The following is a 16,637-nucleotide window of genomic DNA, read 5'->3' on the forward strand; positions in this document are numbered from 1 at the left end:
TAGATTTGAATTTTGGTGGATGAGTCTTCCTGCCTCCAGGCCAAAACTCTATCTACTGAGTCACTCGGGTTCCCTGAACTAAGCTTGTACAGTTTGGTGAAAATTCAACAAAACATTGGCTAGGCGTGCCACTGTACTATATATTTTATTACTGTTATTTTGAAAGCAAAAAGAAATCCCTTTTTAAGTGCTAAAAGTAGGCCAAGCCTTATAATTTGGGGAAAAGCTAGGTAGTTTGATTAGAGGAATCCCAATCAAAGGACTCTTACTCTAAAATATTTCACTCTCTGGATCCAAAACAATATGGAATCCAAAACTCACTGTTTTGATTTAGGTCAGGAGTCTTTAACTTGGGGTCCATTGAACCAATTCATGGATAAATTTCAGGGGGTGATATATAATTTTATACAAACACACACATATATTCTCTTACAAGTTTACATATATTTATATTTTTTTCTATTAACCTCTAACTGAAATTGAACATTTCCTTCAATTATTTAAGAACATTATTCTGTGAAGGAAGGGATTCGAATGTGCTTCACCCTCCTTCCTTCCCTAAAGGAACTCAAAAGTTAAAAACTTGTGGTTTGGGTATTGCAGTTTTGTAGTGGACAACAAACTCAAAAAGAGTCAATTATCTCCTGGATTGCTCATTTTTTTTGGACTTCAACTCTGCTGCTTAGTTGATATCTCACTTAGGACCTTCTCAGACTTAGAAAACCGTATATTACCTTTTTTTAAGATTAAAATTCTCCAGAGACTGTGTATTAACTTATAATTATTTATTATGTAGGGAAAGCAGGTGGGAGAGAGAAAAGGCACATAATCCCATGGCCTTCCACTTAGCCGACTTGACCTTGCCATGCTCATCGCATGTCCTCTTCACTCCCTCTGCTTCTTAGCCAAAGCAAATTGTCTTCATCCATAACTTATAATGTTGGTGATGTCACTTTTTCTGGATCTCAGTGATTGCACATATTTGACCCTAGTTTGGGTCAAAGACCAGTCTTCAGGATGCCGGGGAGCCTGAGGCATCCTCCTTATACAGATGACCCTTGTTCTCATCCCAATCCAAGGGTGGGGAGTAAGAATGAAATGGATTTTCAAAATTTAAGTTTTACAAAGGAAAGAGAGGTACAGATTTATGTTAAATTCATGCATCTTGTTCTGGGTTCAAATAGTATTTTTATTTATTTCATTAAATATTTTCCAATTACATATTCATCTTGTTCCTGACCTGGAGTATAGAAGGCAACATTGGCCTTCAGCGCCATGTTGGAGGCCACTTGGCTAGACTTAAGCAGACAAATGCAACTGTATTCTTGCCTGGTCAGACCCCATATTGTCTTCATGTTTGGGGGCTACATTTTAGGAGCTGTTGGAAAGAATCCAGAAGATGGGGACCAGATTGTTGAGGAAAGTGGAAAATATTTCATGTGAGGATCACTTGAAGGAACTGGGCATACTTAGTTTTGAAAAGCAGAAAAAATCTGAATGAGAGCCATCATCTAGCACTTGAAGGGATCTTCTGAAGTAGAAAGATCAGGCTTGTTCTACTTGGACCCAGAAGCCAGGATTCAGGACACTGAGAGGAAGTTTCTAGGAAGGAGATTTAGGTTTGATATAAGGAAAACTTTTCATTTCAAGCTACCTAAAAGTAGAATGAGCTACCTTGGGAAATTCACAGAGGCCTTTTTGACCAAAATTGGCTGTAGTTATTAGAAGCCCTTCTAGATTAGGTCAGTGTTGGTGGAGCTCCTTCCTACTCCTAGGTTTCTGTCAAAATCCTGAATGTAAAGCCTAGGGTAAAAGGAAATATCGCCCGAGGATTGATTGAGAGAGCCACCCTCTGCCATTATAATATCAGCAGTTTGTAGTTTTATACTGCTTTTTGATGATAAAGTATTTTATATATATTATCTCATTTGAGTCTTATGGCAATCTTGTGGGGTAGGCAGTGCAAGAATTATTACAATTACTCCTTTTTTACTGATGGAAAAACTAAGTCAAGTGCATTATCAGGGTAGTAGCTAATAAGTTATGTAGTAGAACTTTAATCAATCAATGTTACTATGTGCCAGCCACTGCGCTAAGCACTGGGAGTTCAGAAAGAGGCAAATGACAGTTCCTGCCCTTATAGAGCTCAGAATCTAATTCATACCAAGTCCTTGAGACTCCCTGGCCATGATCCTTTCCAGGATGCTCTGCTCATAGGAACAGAGGATGATGAGCCAGAAGGGACCTTTGGGACTAAGGGTCAGAAGGGATTGAATCCGCAGACTCTGTGGCTTTATTTTATAGATGAGAAAACTGAGCCTTAGAAAAGAAAAATGGATTGTTCAGGGTGCCAAGGATAGTAATTAGCAAAGCTAGGATTCAAACCCAGGTCCTACAAAGATTTTTTAGACTATTTGTGATGTCTTTTTCAGCTGGACCTCTGGAGGAGATGAGAATCAAGAATATAATTTATTGGTACTATTGGTGGTTTGAGTAGACATGAAACATCTGGTCTTATGTTGGAGGCTATAACCATCTACCTGGGTACACAGTGTTCCCAATGGAAGCCAAAGGACTTCTGTAACCTTGAGTGATATTTCCTTGACCTTGGTTTTTAGTGTGGCTTGACTTTATAACAGATAGATTGTTTGCAAAGGGGCATTGCATTTCACTATTCTCTGTGGTGGCAGCAGATTTCTTTTAAGAATATACCTCTGGAACCCTGTGCCAGGTTGTATCTACTCTAAAGATTTAAGAGGGTTTTTTTTGTTGTTTTTATTTTTAAAGAAGCTATTTGTCTTCATAGATTTACAGTTGCTTCATAGCTTGTGGCAAGTTATGGAAGATATTTTTAAAAGTTAGGGGTTCCTGTGGAATTGCTTATTGGTTATGAGAGGGGAGGTAGGAGAAGGGGAGGGAAAGAATATGATTCATGGAACTATGGAAAAGTATTCTAAAGTAATTAATTAAATAAATAGACTTTAAAAAAAGTTAGGAGTTCATCTACTATTTACTACCACTTGCTAGTCATAGGCCATTGGATACATAAAAGGTATAAGGCAGAACATTAAGCAATGGATAGGTTATTGTTTTGTAGACTTGGAGTAGATTCGTGTCTAGTTTCTTATTGGCAGAGTTTGACAAAACTAATAAAGTATATTCTCCTTAAAAGTTCTCTTGTCATTTCAGATGATCAATGATTTCTTCTTAGACATACAGGGATCCATGAAGTGCCACCTCCATTCACTTGAAACTACACTTCACTGGGGGCATCCAAACCAGTCAGCAATCATTCTAGCAAGGAAGCAAGTAGAGACTAGAACATGGAGACCAACAGAGAGCAAAGGAAGGTCCTAATATGAACCCAGAAGACCAGAATTGCTTCGATTTTAAAGAGACCTACAATGCAAACTTTATATGACAGACATCCAGGGCTACTTCTCATCATTTCATGATTAAGCTGAATACTATATATGAGCTAGGGTTACAGCAGCTATGGAAAATTCACCTAGTAATTCAAGTTTCTTATCCAAATTCCCATGGAAAATTGGGAAAACTTGTCCATGTTGGTGCAGGCAAGAAATAAATCTCAGGAACAAAAGATTTTTAGATTATTGACAATAGAAATGGAGTTTATACTATTTAGAGGATTTCACGAAGGAGCTAACTGAGAATTTCATTGGAAACGTGAAGAGAATCTCAACTACCTTCCTTACAGGATGAGTACTCAGTATTATTACTCTGCCATTTCATATTACCATTTGCAATAGATGGCACACAAATCTTGTTCTCACTCACATCATATATTTAATCTATTGCTAAGTCCATCAGTAAATAAATATTTATTAGGTTCTTTCTGTGTTCCAGGCACTGTGCTAAGTACTGATCATACAAAAAAGGTAAAAGCCTCAGCTTTCAAGGGGTTCACCTATTTATTAGGTATTTATAGGGGTTCAAGTCTAATGGGGAGAAAATATCAAACGAGCTATGTACTAGATAAATTTGAAATAAACAACAGAGTGACAGACAAGAATTAAGAGGGATTGGGAAAGGCTTCCAATAATTGGTGAGATTGTGGTTGGACCTGGAAATCATCCAGGGATGCCAGGAGGTGAAGATGAGAATAGAGTGGGAACAGTCATTGAAATTGCAAAGAGTCAGAAGAGGGAGAATCCAATCTCAGGGGCAACAAGAAGGCCAGTGTCACTGGATTGAGGAGCATATGTGTAAATTCTAAGAATGCAGGAAAAGGGGGCAGATTCTGAAGGGCTTTGAAAGCAAAATGGAGGGTTTTGTACTTGATCCTGAAGGTGATGGACAACTACTGGAATGTATTGAGTAGGCAAGTGATGTGGTCAGACTAGGCTTTGGAAATGACAGCTGAGTGGAGGATGGACTGCAGAGGAAAGAGTGTTATGGAAGGTAGCTCAACCAGCATTCTCTTGCAGTAGTCCAAGCATAAGGTACTATGAGTCTGCCCCAGGGTGGTTCCAGTGCTAAAGGAGAGAAGGTATATGGAAGGTGAGAGATGAAGGGGAAGCAAGAAGAGAAGGCTGTGAGCAAATGGTCTCAATTTTTTTTCTAGTAAAATATAAGTCAAGGTTCTCAGCTAAAATGGAGGGGAAGCCAAGAGAGGTTTGAGGAAGGCTGAAAAAGTTTGGAAGGATGGCTGTGGTCAGTAGGAGAGTAAGTTAATTAGGAATATATAAAAGGATCATCTTGCATCAATAACTTCATAACATACTTTATGTAACATCAATCTGTAGTGGACTTTGTCAGCATGGTTTCATTATTTTCTCATTTCTCTGAATAGCACACGTGCAGGAGCAAAAGTAAGGAAAGATGGGAGTAAGACAAGGCTGAGCCATGACAGGGCAAGATGAGAGATGCAATAGGGGCAAGAAACTCAAGAGAGGAAGTAAGTGTAGAATTAAACTGATTCACCAAGGAGTCAAGATGGGCTCGGAAGGAAAGTGTAGCTGGGGTAGAAATGACAACTTGGGGAAGAACTGAGGGGTCAAGAAAATGAAGGTTATGATGGAGACAGAGAACAGGGATTAGGTTTAGGGGCTGCAAGACAGGAAGATCTCCAAAGATAGTGATTTAGATAAGGGAATTTCAAAGTTCGTGAACATGTGATGAAAACCTGAAGGGGATGACCATCTTTATGTGTTGGTGAATTGCCAGAGTGGAGGATCCTAGACAGTAACTGGAGAATAGGAGAGCTGTGGGCATTTGAGCATGGTTATCCAGAGTGGTAAGCAATGGCACTCATCAGGAAAGATGCGAGATACTTGAAGGTTTTATAGTTTTGCCAAAGGACACCATTAATTTATTTTTAGAAAACATGGTGGTGGTGGGGGGAACACTGCATATGGTAAATATAACATGTTATATATAATATATGATGGATATAAATAAGATACGGTGAAATATAAGATAAGATAAGGCTCTTCTTTCACTTTGGAGAGGAACAAATTGGAACAAGTTCTTTCCTTTATCATATTGGGGTAGAGAAAGAAAAGGGATCAGCTAGTGGAACCAGAAGGAGAAGGAATCCACTGACTTTGGGGGCATCTAACAGGCACATCAAGTCTGGACAAATCCGAAAAAGAGTTCAAAGAAGTTAGTAAAGGCTGGAAAAAGCAGATGGAGGTGGGTTAAGCAAGGTCAGAGGCAGTTAATAATAGCTGTGGAGAGCAAGTCTCTTTCAAGATGAGTTCAGAGCCCAGGGAAGAGACCATGCATGGGCACATTGCCCTGTTTTCTGTTGGCTTCTAGGCATGGATGAACTTTGGTCCATGAATGTTCATTGGAACTAGCAGGAGGTCGGAATCATACAAGGAAACTTTGCTCCTGATTGGGGTAGAAGCCAGGGTTTAGAGATCATGGTGGTGGGCTGTGGCTCTTAAATAGCTCTTCTTTCTACTATATTGGCCATTATCTCTTTCTCTCCAGATTTGGGGTGTCGAGCTGGGGTGCCTGTGAACATTGTCTGTGTGCTCTCTATAAATGGCAGAGTGATAACACCTGGTCTTCATAAAAGTGCCCTGAGGCAAACAAGCAGTGGGTCCAGCCAATAAATACAGGCAATAAATAGAAGTTAAAATGGAGACTGGAGCCTGATGGTATGAATTCATTTTCATTCTTCAATTGGCCATTCCCTTCTTGGGAAGTGGGAGAGCCCTGAAGCATATCTGATCAGAGCCGGCTTTTACTACCTGCTGGATGCTATCAAAACCCTAAGTCACTCGTACCCGGGGAGGGATCGCTTTTTGGCGAATTGTTTCCCCATTACCTTTCTTTTCCTTTGAGGTCAAGCTTCTTTCCAAATTGCAATGAGGTCCTGTCATCCAAAAGTGAGGCCAGGCAGCTTGTAAAAGCCCTGGCCGGCCAGCGCCTCGAGCATCAAGTCAAGTCTATGTTCCTTTTTTGAATCTTTAAAGTAAGTTTTCATTAATTTTAACATACAGAGAAAGGGAAGTAACCCTTGGCTTATAAATAATGGCAACAGTTTTATGGAAACACCTAAAAATCACCAGAGGCATATAATAAGAAAGTTCTCAATCTCCAGGTGCAAAAGCATGCAAGCGATCGCTTGTTGAGCAAGACCTTGTCGGTTTTTTATTACAAGGCATTATTGGGTAATAGTTTTAAAATTATTTATAGAATGAAATCCAGGCTGCCCTGAGAATACCATCATTTAATATGTTGTCTGTGATTCTCATTAGCCTCTTTAGCCTAAGGGTTAGGAAGAGAACAAAGGGTTTGGCTGGATTTCGAAGACTGAGCACTATATAAAAATTTTTGTCAAGGGACTTGTTGACCTTATGTAAAGTTAGCTCTTTGCAAGGTTTTCGGTATTATAGTTGCCGTTTCAATGGTGTTTACATAAACCTAGCAACAGTGTACTATGTTTAAAGGTAGGAAGGCCTGTGATCTTGTCCACCAAGGAGTAACAGCCAAGTGTGGAGAGGGCCGAGCCTGAATCAACAAACTAAAAAAAGAGAACTCCTTTTTTCTAGGTCCATATTTCACCAAATTAGGCAAAATTCACACATGTGTGTGTGCACGTGTGTGTGTGTGTGTGTGTGTGTGTGTGTGTGTGTGTGTAAAAACCCACAGCATGCTTTTCTTGCTTTCCCAGATTTAGCTTTTCTATTTAAAATTAGCCTGTGAGTCTTTTTGTGACTCCAGACCAAGGAACATGGTGGCCTTCAGCTCAAAAATGGGTTTACCAAGGACTCACAATCCAAAGAAAAGACCATTCAGGGCTGCACTGCATCATGTACCAGGTTATATTAAAAATGCAGACTAAATTTAAAAGTGTGCCAAGTTTGGGCCAGAAAGCCAACTGTTAAAGAAAGCTAAGTGGCTCAATAGATTGAGATACAGGTTTAGAGATAAGAGGTCCTCGGATCAAATCTGCCCTTAGTCACTTCCTAGGAAAGTGTTACCCTGGGAAAGTCACTTTACCTCAATTGCCTAACCCTTATTTTTCTGCCTTGGAACCAATATACAGTATTGATTTTTTTCCTCTTCAAATTTATTTAATTAATTAATTGATTTAGAACATTTTTTCATGGTTACAAGTTTCATGTTCTTTCCCTCCCCTCCTCCCTTCTCTCTCCCATAGCCCACGAGCAATTCCACTGGGTTTTACAGGTATCATTGCAACAGAGTGATCATTTAGAGTCAATATCCCCAGTCATATTCCCATTGAACTATGTGATCAAACAAATGTTTTGATTTTAAGATGGAAGTTAAAGGTTTAAAATGGGAAAGTCACTTAACCCCTTTTGCCTAATCCTTACTATTCTTCTGCCTTGGAACCAATACACAGTATTGATTTTAAGATGGAAGTTAAAGGCTTAAAAAATAATTCAGATTAAATCAGAATTATGCCCTTTTTTCCTTTGCAAGAAAGAAAGAAACAAACAAAAAACATTTATAAGCACCATCCACCTCCCTCCAGATATCTAGACACATATCCTTTTCAATGAGGGGAACAAATCTAGCAGTCAAGACCAAGGAAATGTCTTTGATTTAGTAAATGTTTGCTTGGAATTTTTTTTTTATTTAGCAAGATATAACTAACAAACTTTTTTTGTACTTTTGGTCCAATATGGTGCCAGATGCAGTAGAGGATTCCAAAGAAGTATAGACATAATAATTTTCCCAAAGATATTTAAATTTGTCTTGAGAAAAAAGGAAATAATAAAATTTACTTAGGAATTATAAATTGTTGCCAGGTTGCTTTTTAGGACTGTCATGAGCACAAGCCTTTCTAGAGCATATTTCAGTCCAGGGTTCTCATATGTTTTGTATATATGTCATGGACCTCTTGGATCATCTGATGAAATCTATGAACCCCATCTCAGAATAATTTTTTAATACATAAAATACATGGGGCTAACTGATGATGTGAAAATGCAGGCCTCATAATACTTTTTTAAAGTCCAAATTCACAAATCTCAGGTTAAGAACCCTTATTTAAAGGCTATAAATAGGAATATAGGAAAAATAGGAGAGAATGCACATTTTCTTAAAAGTAGAGGCAGGATTTGGCCAAACCTCTCCTCAATGTTTTGTTTTGTTTTTCAAAAGGAGTATCTCCACCCTGGTTGGTAAAAGGTCTGACTGTTAAGTTAAATTCTGGTCAACATAAAGTGGAAGAAAACTTAGGAGGCTAGGGTATGAAAGTTAGAGATTCTGGGCAGGGAAACAACTTTGGATCATGATTTAAAAAAAAAATAAGTAAGGCAATCTAAGCTATGCCAGGCCAATTTGCCTTTTATATATCAGGATATTGAAGAATGTTCTCCAGGAGGTGGCCATCTGTCCCTCTAATAGTAAGTCTTGGTCCTTGAATAGATGCAGGCTTGTTTGAAATGATATTTAATGTATCTAAATAACTTGTCTATCCAAAAGGGAAATAATATGCTCACCAGCTTGTAATAGATCAGTCAAAATGTTTTAATAGCAAGATAATTGTAATTGATAGAGATATGGGAATGTTTACAAGACCAAAACATTGGTCGAAAATACAGTCACAGTCAATAGAATAATACTACTGTCCTTGACATGGGAAAGTGGGGATGCCACAGAGTTAACATACTTGCAATCGGGGAGATTTAAAACCAAAGAGAGTAGAGGATGATTCTCTCTCTTATTGGATCACTCTCTGTCTCTGATTCTTTTCTCGTTTTTTTTTTTTTTGGAGAAATCCCAAGGCCCTGGGACTATACTTATGTATTCTTTTCTCTTTATATATTCAGTTATTTCAATATATGCCCCCACATCACACCAAAAGACCCAGTTTTTTTTTACCCAAATTATTCATGAGAGATGCTGCTTTGTCCTAACTTTCTGAATGTACTTTCCTTGGAAGTGACATTCACCAATTCTTTGCCCACTTTTTAAATCAGGGTGTACATACACATTTTACTCTGTCTCTATCCACCTTTTTCCCTGGGTATGTCCTTTCTTTCTGGGAATAAGATGTGTGAATTAATGCTAGGATCCATTAGAACTAAATCTTTTATGAAGAATAGTTATCTGGTTAAGTGAATTTTCTCACATTTTATGAGCAAATATTTTTATATTTTGTCTTTGCACTCAAATTTCTTCAAAGTAACCTATATAAGTATTCCAACTCTATGCTCAAATAATGAATTTTCAGAGTTCTCCCTGAGATACAAACCCATCATTTTAACTCCTTTATTTTTTCTGGTCCTGCTAGAGAGCTAAGAATTATGTAATGCTAAAGTTTCCGAGGAATCAAAATTTCAAAGAGCATTGGAGAGACATCTGATGAGCATCATATTATGAACAATGAATTGTGTGCAAGAAGCAGTGCAAAGGTATTGGCAAATGGTACTGGCAAAGAGTCATCTGACCAGAAAAGTAAGAGGGATGGTCGGTTAGTAAAAGCAAGGAAAGGTTAACAGACCAGCTGCCCTTATGCATCATTGGTATCCATATAATGTTAAGAAAACTAGAGGAAGGTTCTAGTATGTTAAATGAATCCCTTGTGGAAAATTTAGGGGATTATATGAATAAGAGATACATAAGAAGGCAGGCAAGTCATTTAAATATTCCATGTTTCATTTTCTTTATCTGTAAAATGGAGATTAAAAAATGCTGGCACTGCCTATGTCTTAGCTTTGGGGGCAACTAGGTGGCACACTGGAAAGAGCACTGAGTTTGGAATGGGCAAGATTCATTTTCATGAATTCAAATAGGGCATCAGACACTAGCTGTGTGATCCTGGGCAAGTCACTTAACTCCGTTTGCTTCAGTTTCCTCTCCTATAAAATAAGCTGGAGAAGGAAATGGCAAACCAATGTAGTACCTTTGCCAGGAAAACTCCAAATGGGTTCATAAAGAGTCAAACACAACTGAAAATGACTAAAAACAACAACTTTAAAGTAAGTGAATCATAGTTTTATAGGAGTTAAAAATAGAAGAGATTTTAGAGATTACTTAGTCCAACCCAATTTTATGCATCTGAGTTTTCTAAATATTGGACATTTATAGTAATTGCAGTAATAATGATAATACTTTAATGTTTGCAAAGCTCTTTATAAATATCATTTCATTATATTTTATTATCTTTTCAATAACTTTCAAAGGGAAATATTATTATTATTTCAATTTTACAGGTGAGGAAATGGAGGCTGGCAGTGACTTTCCCACAGTCAGATAGGAAGATAGGAAGTCAGGTCTCCCTATCTGTACGTCCAGTGCTTTGTCCACTGAGCCACCTGTCTGCCTCCATCATCTTATTTGATCCTAACAAATACCTGTGAGGAAAGTGTTATAGATTTTATCTTCATTTTACAGATAAAACTTTCAACACAAAATGCTTAAGTGATTTACCTTTGATTTAGTAACTGTTGAATCTCAGATGAAGGATTTTAATCCCAGTCTCTCTGTACTCTAAACCCAGGTCTTTTTCTTTTTCCCCCAACATATGTCTTTTGCAAAGAGATTTATTAATAACGGACATACATATTGATTGCAAAGAGTGAACAACTCATAAAATCTTGGAGTTGGAAGGAACTACAAGTACTGTCCATTCCCCCCTTTATGTAATACCAAGTTCTTGGACTATTTCCAAAATAAGTTTTGAATAAAATGTCATTTTCCCACCTTTTCTGAGAGTCTGATATTTTAATATGTATCCTCTAGAAATGGTCTATGAAAAATTGATTGATAGAATTGTTTTAAAAATGTAGGAACGTATGTACAGGTAAACAAACATGATTCATTATAGAACAAATGGAAAAAAAAGATGCTTGGGGTAATGAAACTTATTTTATAGGATAATCAAACTTTGAATAATTGGTAGAAAAGAGCTGTGCTTTAACCTCATCCAGGGAATGGGTTTGTTATTCTTGCTACAGCCCTAGATCTGGGATTCTAGAATCTGACCCTTCCATGTGAAGCTGCTGCTCTCCAGTTTGACCTGTAAGCAATGTCTCTGCTTCTTGTGAGATAAAGAGTGGGATTCATGGCCATCATGCTCCTTGGACTCTTCTCCCTTGAACTCTACAGAATCCTTTATTTATATTCTGGGATGGTTGACCGAATAACTTGGAGTAAACCATTATTCAAAACTAACATGTAAAGCCAGTAGATTATAGGATCATAACTGGAAGGGACCTAAATAGTCATCTAGTCCATGTCCCATATTTTACATATAAGGAAACTGAGAGAGGGAATGATTAAGGGATTTCCCCAAGGACTTACAGGCAGCAATGGACAAAGCTGGAATCTGAACAAAGATGGATGTTTTAGTTAATGGTGACTTAGGGCACCTAAAGACAAAAAACTTCAAGGTCCCATGACCTCTGACTGCCTAGGTCTTATGACCGTTGTTACAGGCATGCCTGAGCAAATAAGGAAGGACTTGGAAGGTGTTGTGCAGGATACAGTTGTTGACATTGTGATAGAAGAAGCCTGTTGGTATAGTCAGTAACCAAGATGTCAAGCATCTCAATGAATAGAACTTTTCCCAGAGGACTACAGGGTGGATGGGAACTCAGAGACTTGGGAAAATTCACCTTAATAACTAGAATCCCAGGAGCCTTACAACTCTGGCAAAAAGGGATGCCTCCTTGGTCTTTCTTCTTCCAAAACACATTTTGACCGCCATCAAATAATGAGTCAAGGCTTTTCCTGCTTATATCCAGCATTTAAAAGTATTGAAAGAGGGGCAAAGTTAATATTTTTAAAGGACATTATAGGCAGCTGCTGCTTTCTTACTCCAGAGATCAATCGATTGTCTTACTTTCCAGATTGTGGAAACAAAGAGAATTCCAAGAGAAGGATGTTACCATAGTTTTCAGCTGTGTTAGCTCCCTTAGAGCAAATAACTGCTTCTTTCATTATCTGGGAAGTCCAAAGTTCTGGCTGAAGGTAACACGGTCTAGTACATAAATCACTAAATTAAAAATTGGGAGGTAAAGGTTCAGGTGACCCTCCCACCAATTTGCTCTGTGGCTTTTAGATGAATCATTTCATTTTAAAGTTCTCAATAAAGGGTTAGATTAAATCATTTGGGGGTTTTCTACCAGTTCTATAATAGCTGGCATTTTGTAATGTTCTCTATGACATTTACAAAACATTTTATCTATCTTGTCTTCATTTGATCCTCACAAAACAGTCCTCTAAGATGGATAGTATCATCCCCATTTAATTTCTGAAGAAACAAAGGTCCCCATGGGGGCTTTCCACTCATTTTTCATTTCCATTAGGTTTTCACACAAGTAGCATACAACGTAGTTGGGTTTTGAACCCAGATTTCTGAGTCTGAATCATATCGTCATCCTTCTACCATAGCTGCCCCCCTTGTTAGGTTCTTTGGCTCTATGAGTAGAAGAGGGAGTTTCACAGTGATGTCCATTCCATTGAGGGTGGGGAGAGCCAGGCCTGAAGTAGTTTTTAAAAACAATGAAGGCATCTGGACTCCAACTAAGAGATGACAGAAAACACACAGGGTAAGATGCTTACAATTATATTTCAGGGCATCCACCCTATGCCTTGCCTCTTTGTTTGCTTCTTCTCACTGTTCCCTGGCCAGCTGTTTTATAAAATGCAGACCTTAGTATTGATGGGATGGGAGCAGCATCTCTTAGATTACTCAGGACTTTCCATGAGTTGGACCCACTTTTCAAAATCTAGTCTTATATTAATGGCAGAACTGGAGGCAAGAGATTATAGATATGGATTAGAGAAAAAAGGTTCAGATTAGATCTCATTGTTCTTAAATGTATATATATATTTATATATATATGTATTTATATATTTTTATATATTTGTATTTATTTGTATATATAATATTTGTTTATATATTTGTGTGTTTATATACATATATATATAAATATATAAACATACATATATAAATATATAAACATACATATATATTATATATATATATATATATATATATTAGGGTCAGAAAGAACCTTGGAGGTCATCTAGTCCAACCCCTCATTTGACAGATGAGAAAATGTAAGACCTTTAGAGTTGAAGGGACTTGCCCAAGATTACACAAATGACTAGTGGAGGATCAAGGCCTTTTCCCTAGGTCTCTTGAGTGCTCCACTTCATCTGATCCATCCCAGCTATACCTGGTCTTGAAGCAAAATCTTAATGCCCCGAGAAGAATGAGAAGGGAGGAAGAAACATTTTTTGTGTTTGTGTGGTGCCAATTTAATTTAATTCAACAAACATTTCATCAAGTATCTTCTATATACCAAAGGCCTTAAGGCACCATGTATCAGCCATTATTTTTCTTAACATTTTCATCACCAATAACATCATTGAGAAACATGTCTACATTCTAGAAAGACACCGTCTCTGTCTTCTGTGCCAGGAATACAAAGAGTTACAGGAAAAGGTCCCTGTCCTTAAGGGGCTTACCATTTATTTAATTATAAAGCCTATGAGGGCAGGGACTAAATTTTATTTATCTTTCTCTTTCCCAGAGCATCTAGCCTAGCACATTATTTCAAGGCAGTAGGCAGTTAATAAATGACTGTTGAATTGAGAGAAAGGTCATAGACATAAAAAGATAATTAACAATATAAGGCAAATGAGTTAATATATATGTAAAGCATTTTGCAAACCTTAAGGTACTACATAAATGTGAGCTATTATATTTCTATTATTATAATATTATGGCTTGTCATGGTGGATGTAGTGGTACCTTTAGAGTCAAGAAGAACTGGGTTCAAATCATATATTTTTGTCTGACTTTGAGTTAATCACTTTATTTTTTGTCTGACCCTGAGCTAATCACTTAAACTCTCAGTTCCTTAGGATATGTTAAGACTAAAAATTGCAGAGCCATTGTTAATTTGCATTGTTCGAGGGTTTCTGCATCATGAGAGTTTTCTATACCCTGGAAATTACAGATCTATTCCCAACCTTTTTCTGTCCCTCTCATGTATTCATAACTGGTTCAAATCTCAATTCTACCCTCTGGAACCTTTGACAAATCATTTAGCCTCTCTGCAACTCATTTGTAAAATGAAGAAATTGGATCAACTGATTTTTAAAGTTTATTTAATTAGTTAATTTAGAATACTTTTTCCATGGTTACATGAATCATTACTTTCCCTCCCCTCCTGTAGCCAATGAGCAGTTTCATTGTGTTTTACATGTGTCATTTGGATCAAATGACTTTTCAGACCCCTTCCAGCTTTATTGCTATGAATGTGTTGTCAGTGTCCAATGGGTGAGGTGGACAAGTCATTATGATAGTTCAGAGAAGATAGCAGTGCACGTGGGATTATCTATCCTTCATCAGTGAAAATCAGACAGTGGTCATCATGTGGGCCAGCATTTCACCCAGCTCACATCTTGGGGCAAAAATTGTTCTTTTCAGAGTTCCCTGGAAAGGGGGAGTTGAATATGGGAAAAAAGGCATGTGTGAATGAGTGTGTGTGAGTGAGTGTGTGTGTGTGTGTATGTGTACAAACTTGTGGGCTCCCAAAGCAACTTCTAAAGGGCAAATTAACTAGAAAGAAGACCTGAAAGGTGCTTTTTAAAAATCCCTACAGTTAAATTTTTTTTTCTTCAAGATTGCTAACAAGTTCTTATTAAAAGAGAATTTTTCTAAAACGGAGTCTTTATTTTCCTTTCCTTGGTTTTCTTCCTTGTTACTTGCTTATGCCTGTTAAATATTAGTTATCTTTCAGTCCAGCATCACCCTTTTTTGTTCTGTAATGTGCCTTAAACATGCATGCTTCCATCTTCTTGTTGATTTTTTTTTCCACTGGCCCTCTTTAATTTCCCAGAATCTCTCACCTTTTCATTCAATTTTCTACCAATGCAGTGGTGAGAACAGAATTATCCAGATATTCTTTTCCTAGAATTAGGTGGAAAGAGGAGTCATGTTCACCCTTACCTGTGAAGCACAATTTCCCAGTGGGACATACTCTAAAATGGCACATATATTTATTCCTCCTACATTTCATCAAGAAAATTACTATTGGGGACAAAGCTCTCTGCCTTCTGGCAAGTCTGTCATTGTTTAGGAAGAATAAACAGAGTTGCTAGGTGGGAGGCCCAAGCACCCTGTACCTCCCACCCTGTTCTAGAAAGTTTAAAAGGCTTTCAATTGTTTTTTTTTCCCTTGCTTTTTAAAAAATTATCTAGCTATCCATCAATAAATCCTTCTACCTATCTATCCTATCTCCATATCTATGTATTTATCTTTTCCCAGCTATCTTATCTATCTTTCCTTCTTATCCATTTATCCTATCTCTTTTGGTCTCCATCCATCTATCCTATCTCTCTATCCATATCCATATCTGTCTGTCCATCCATCCATCCATCCATCCATCCATCTATCCATCTATCTATCTATCTATCTATCTATCTATCTATCTATCTATCTATCTATCTATCTATCTGTCTGTCTGTCTGTGTCTCTTTTTCTCTATCAGTCTACCTGTGTATCTATCCATCTTCTCTATGAAAGGGGGACTACTAAGCACCTTTTTTTTTTGATCATTCAAGTAGTATCTGAGTCTGATAAATTTTAATTAACGTGAATCTGTGTATCAAATACTAAAGAAAAGTATCTAATTGGAGAATAGGGGGTAGGGAGGAAGGGAGTAAATTAATCCCTATTCAAACTAAAATGATCCTTATTAATTTTTTAAGTCCTTATTAATCTGTGTCTCTCCCTTTTTGTCTTCTCTTTTGTTATAGAAGGCAGCATGACAAAGTGAATAGAATTTTAGCTTGGAAGTGGTTTCTAGTTCTCCCTCCAACATATAATGGTTGTGTGTGTGACCAAGGGCAAGTTACTTAACTTCTAAGTATCCCAAACAACTCTGAGACCTTAAGTTATACATAATTCATTGATCTGCATCATGGGAGTATTTCCACACTGGAAGTTCCACAAACTAGTAAAAACCTATTTCTCTAATAGCACTGATCTCATCATGGAACAAAGTATCAAAAAAAAAATTCTTCCTGGGATGTTTAATATATGCTTTCTCTTTCTTTCTTGATTCTAGTTCCCCAACTAAAATTCTCTTTCCAAATTGTATCACCTGGTTTCTTTATCAGTTCTCCCTTCATCCTGGGTCTCTTGATAGAGTGCTATTTTTTTACTC

The 16,637-nt window shown here is 37.4% G+C and overlaps 1 long non-coding RNA gene across 1 annotated transcript in view; it reads left to right on the top strand.

Moving 5' to 3' along the window:
• Positions 1–3,427, top strand: part of LOC103095260 (uncharacterized) — a 68,528-nt gene extending 65,101 nt beyond the window's left edge. Inside the window, exon 2 of the long non-coding RNA XR_001629367.2 lies at positions 3,190–3,427. This is a non-coding gene — a long non-coding RNA (uncharacterized LOC103095260). The remainder of the gene's footprint in view (positions 1–3,189) is intronic.
• Positions 3,428–16,637: the final 13,210 nt, after the last annotated feature.

This window comes from Monodelphis domestica, chromosome 1 (genome assembly GCF_027887165.1).
Source record: "Monodelphis domestica isolate mMonDom1 chromosome 1, mMonDom1.pri, whole genome shotgun sequence".
Classification (NCBI taxonomy): Eukaryota; Metazoa; Chordata; class Mammalia; order Didelphimorphia; family Didelphidae; genus Monodelphis; species Monodelphis domestica.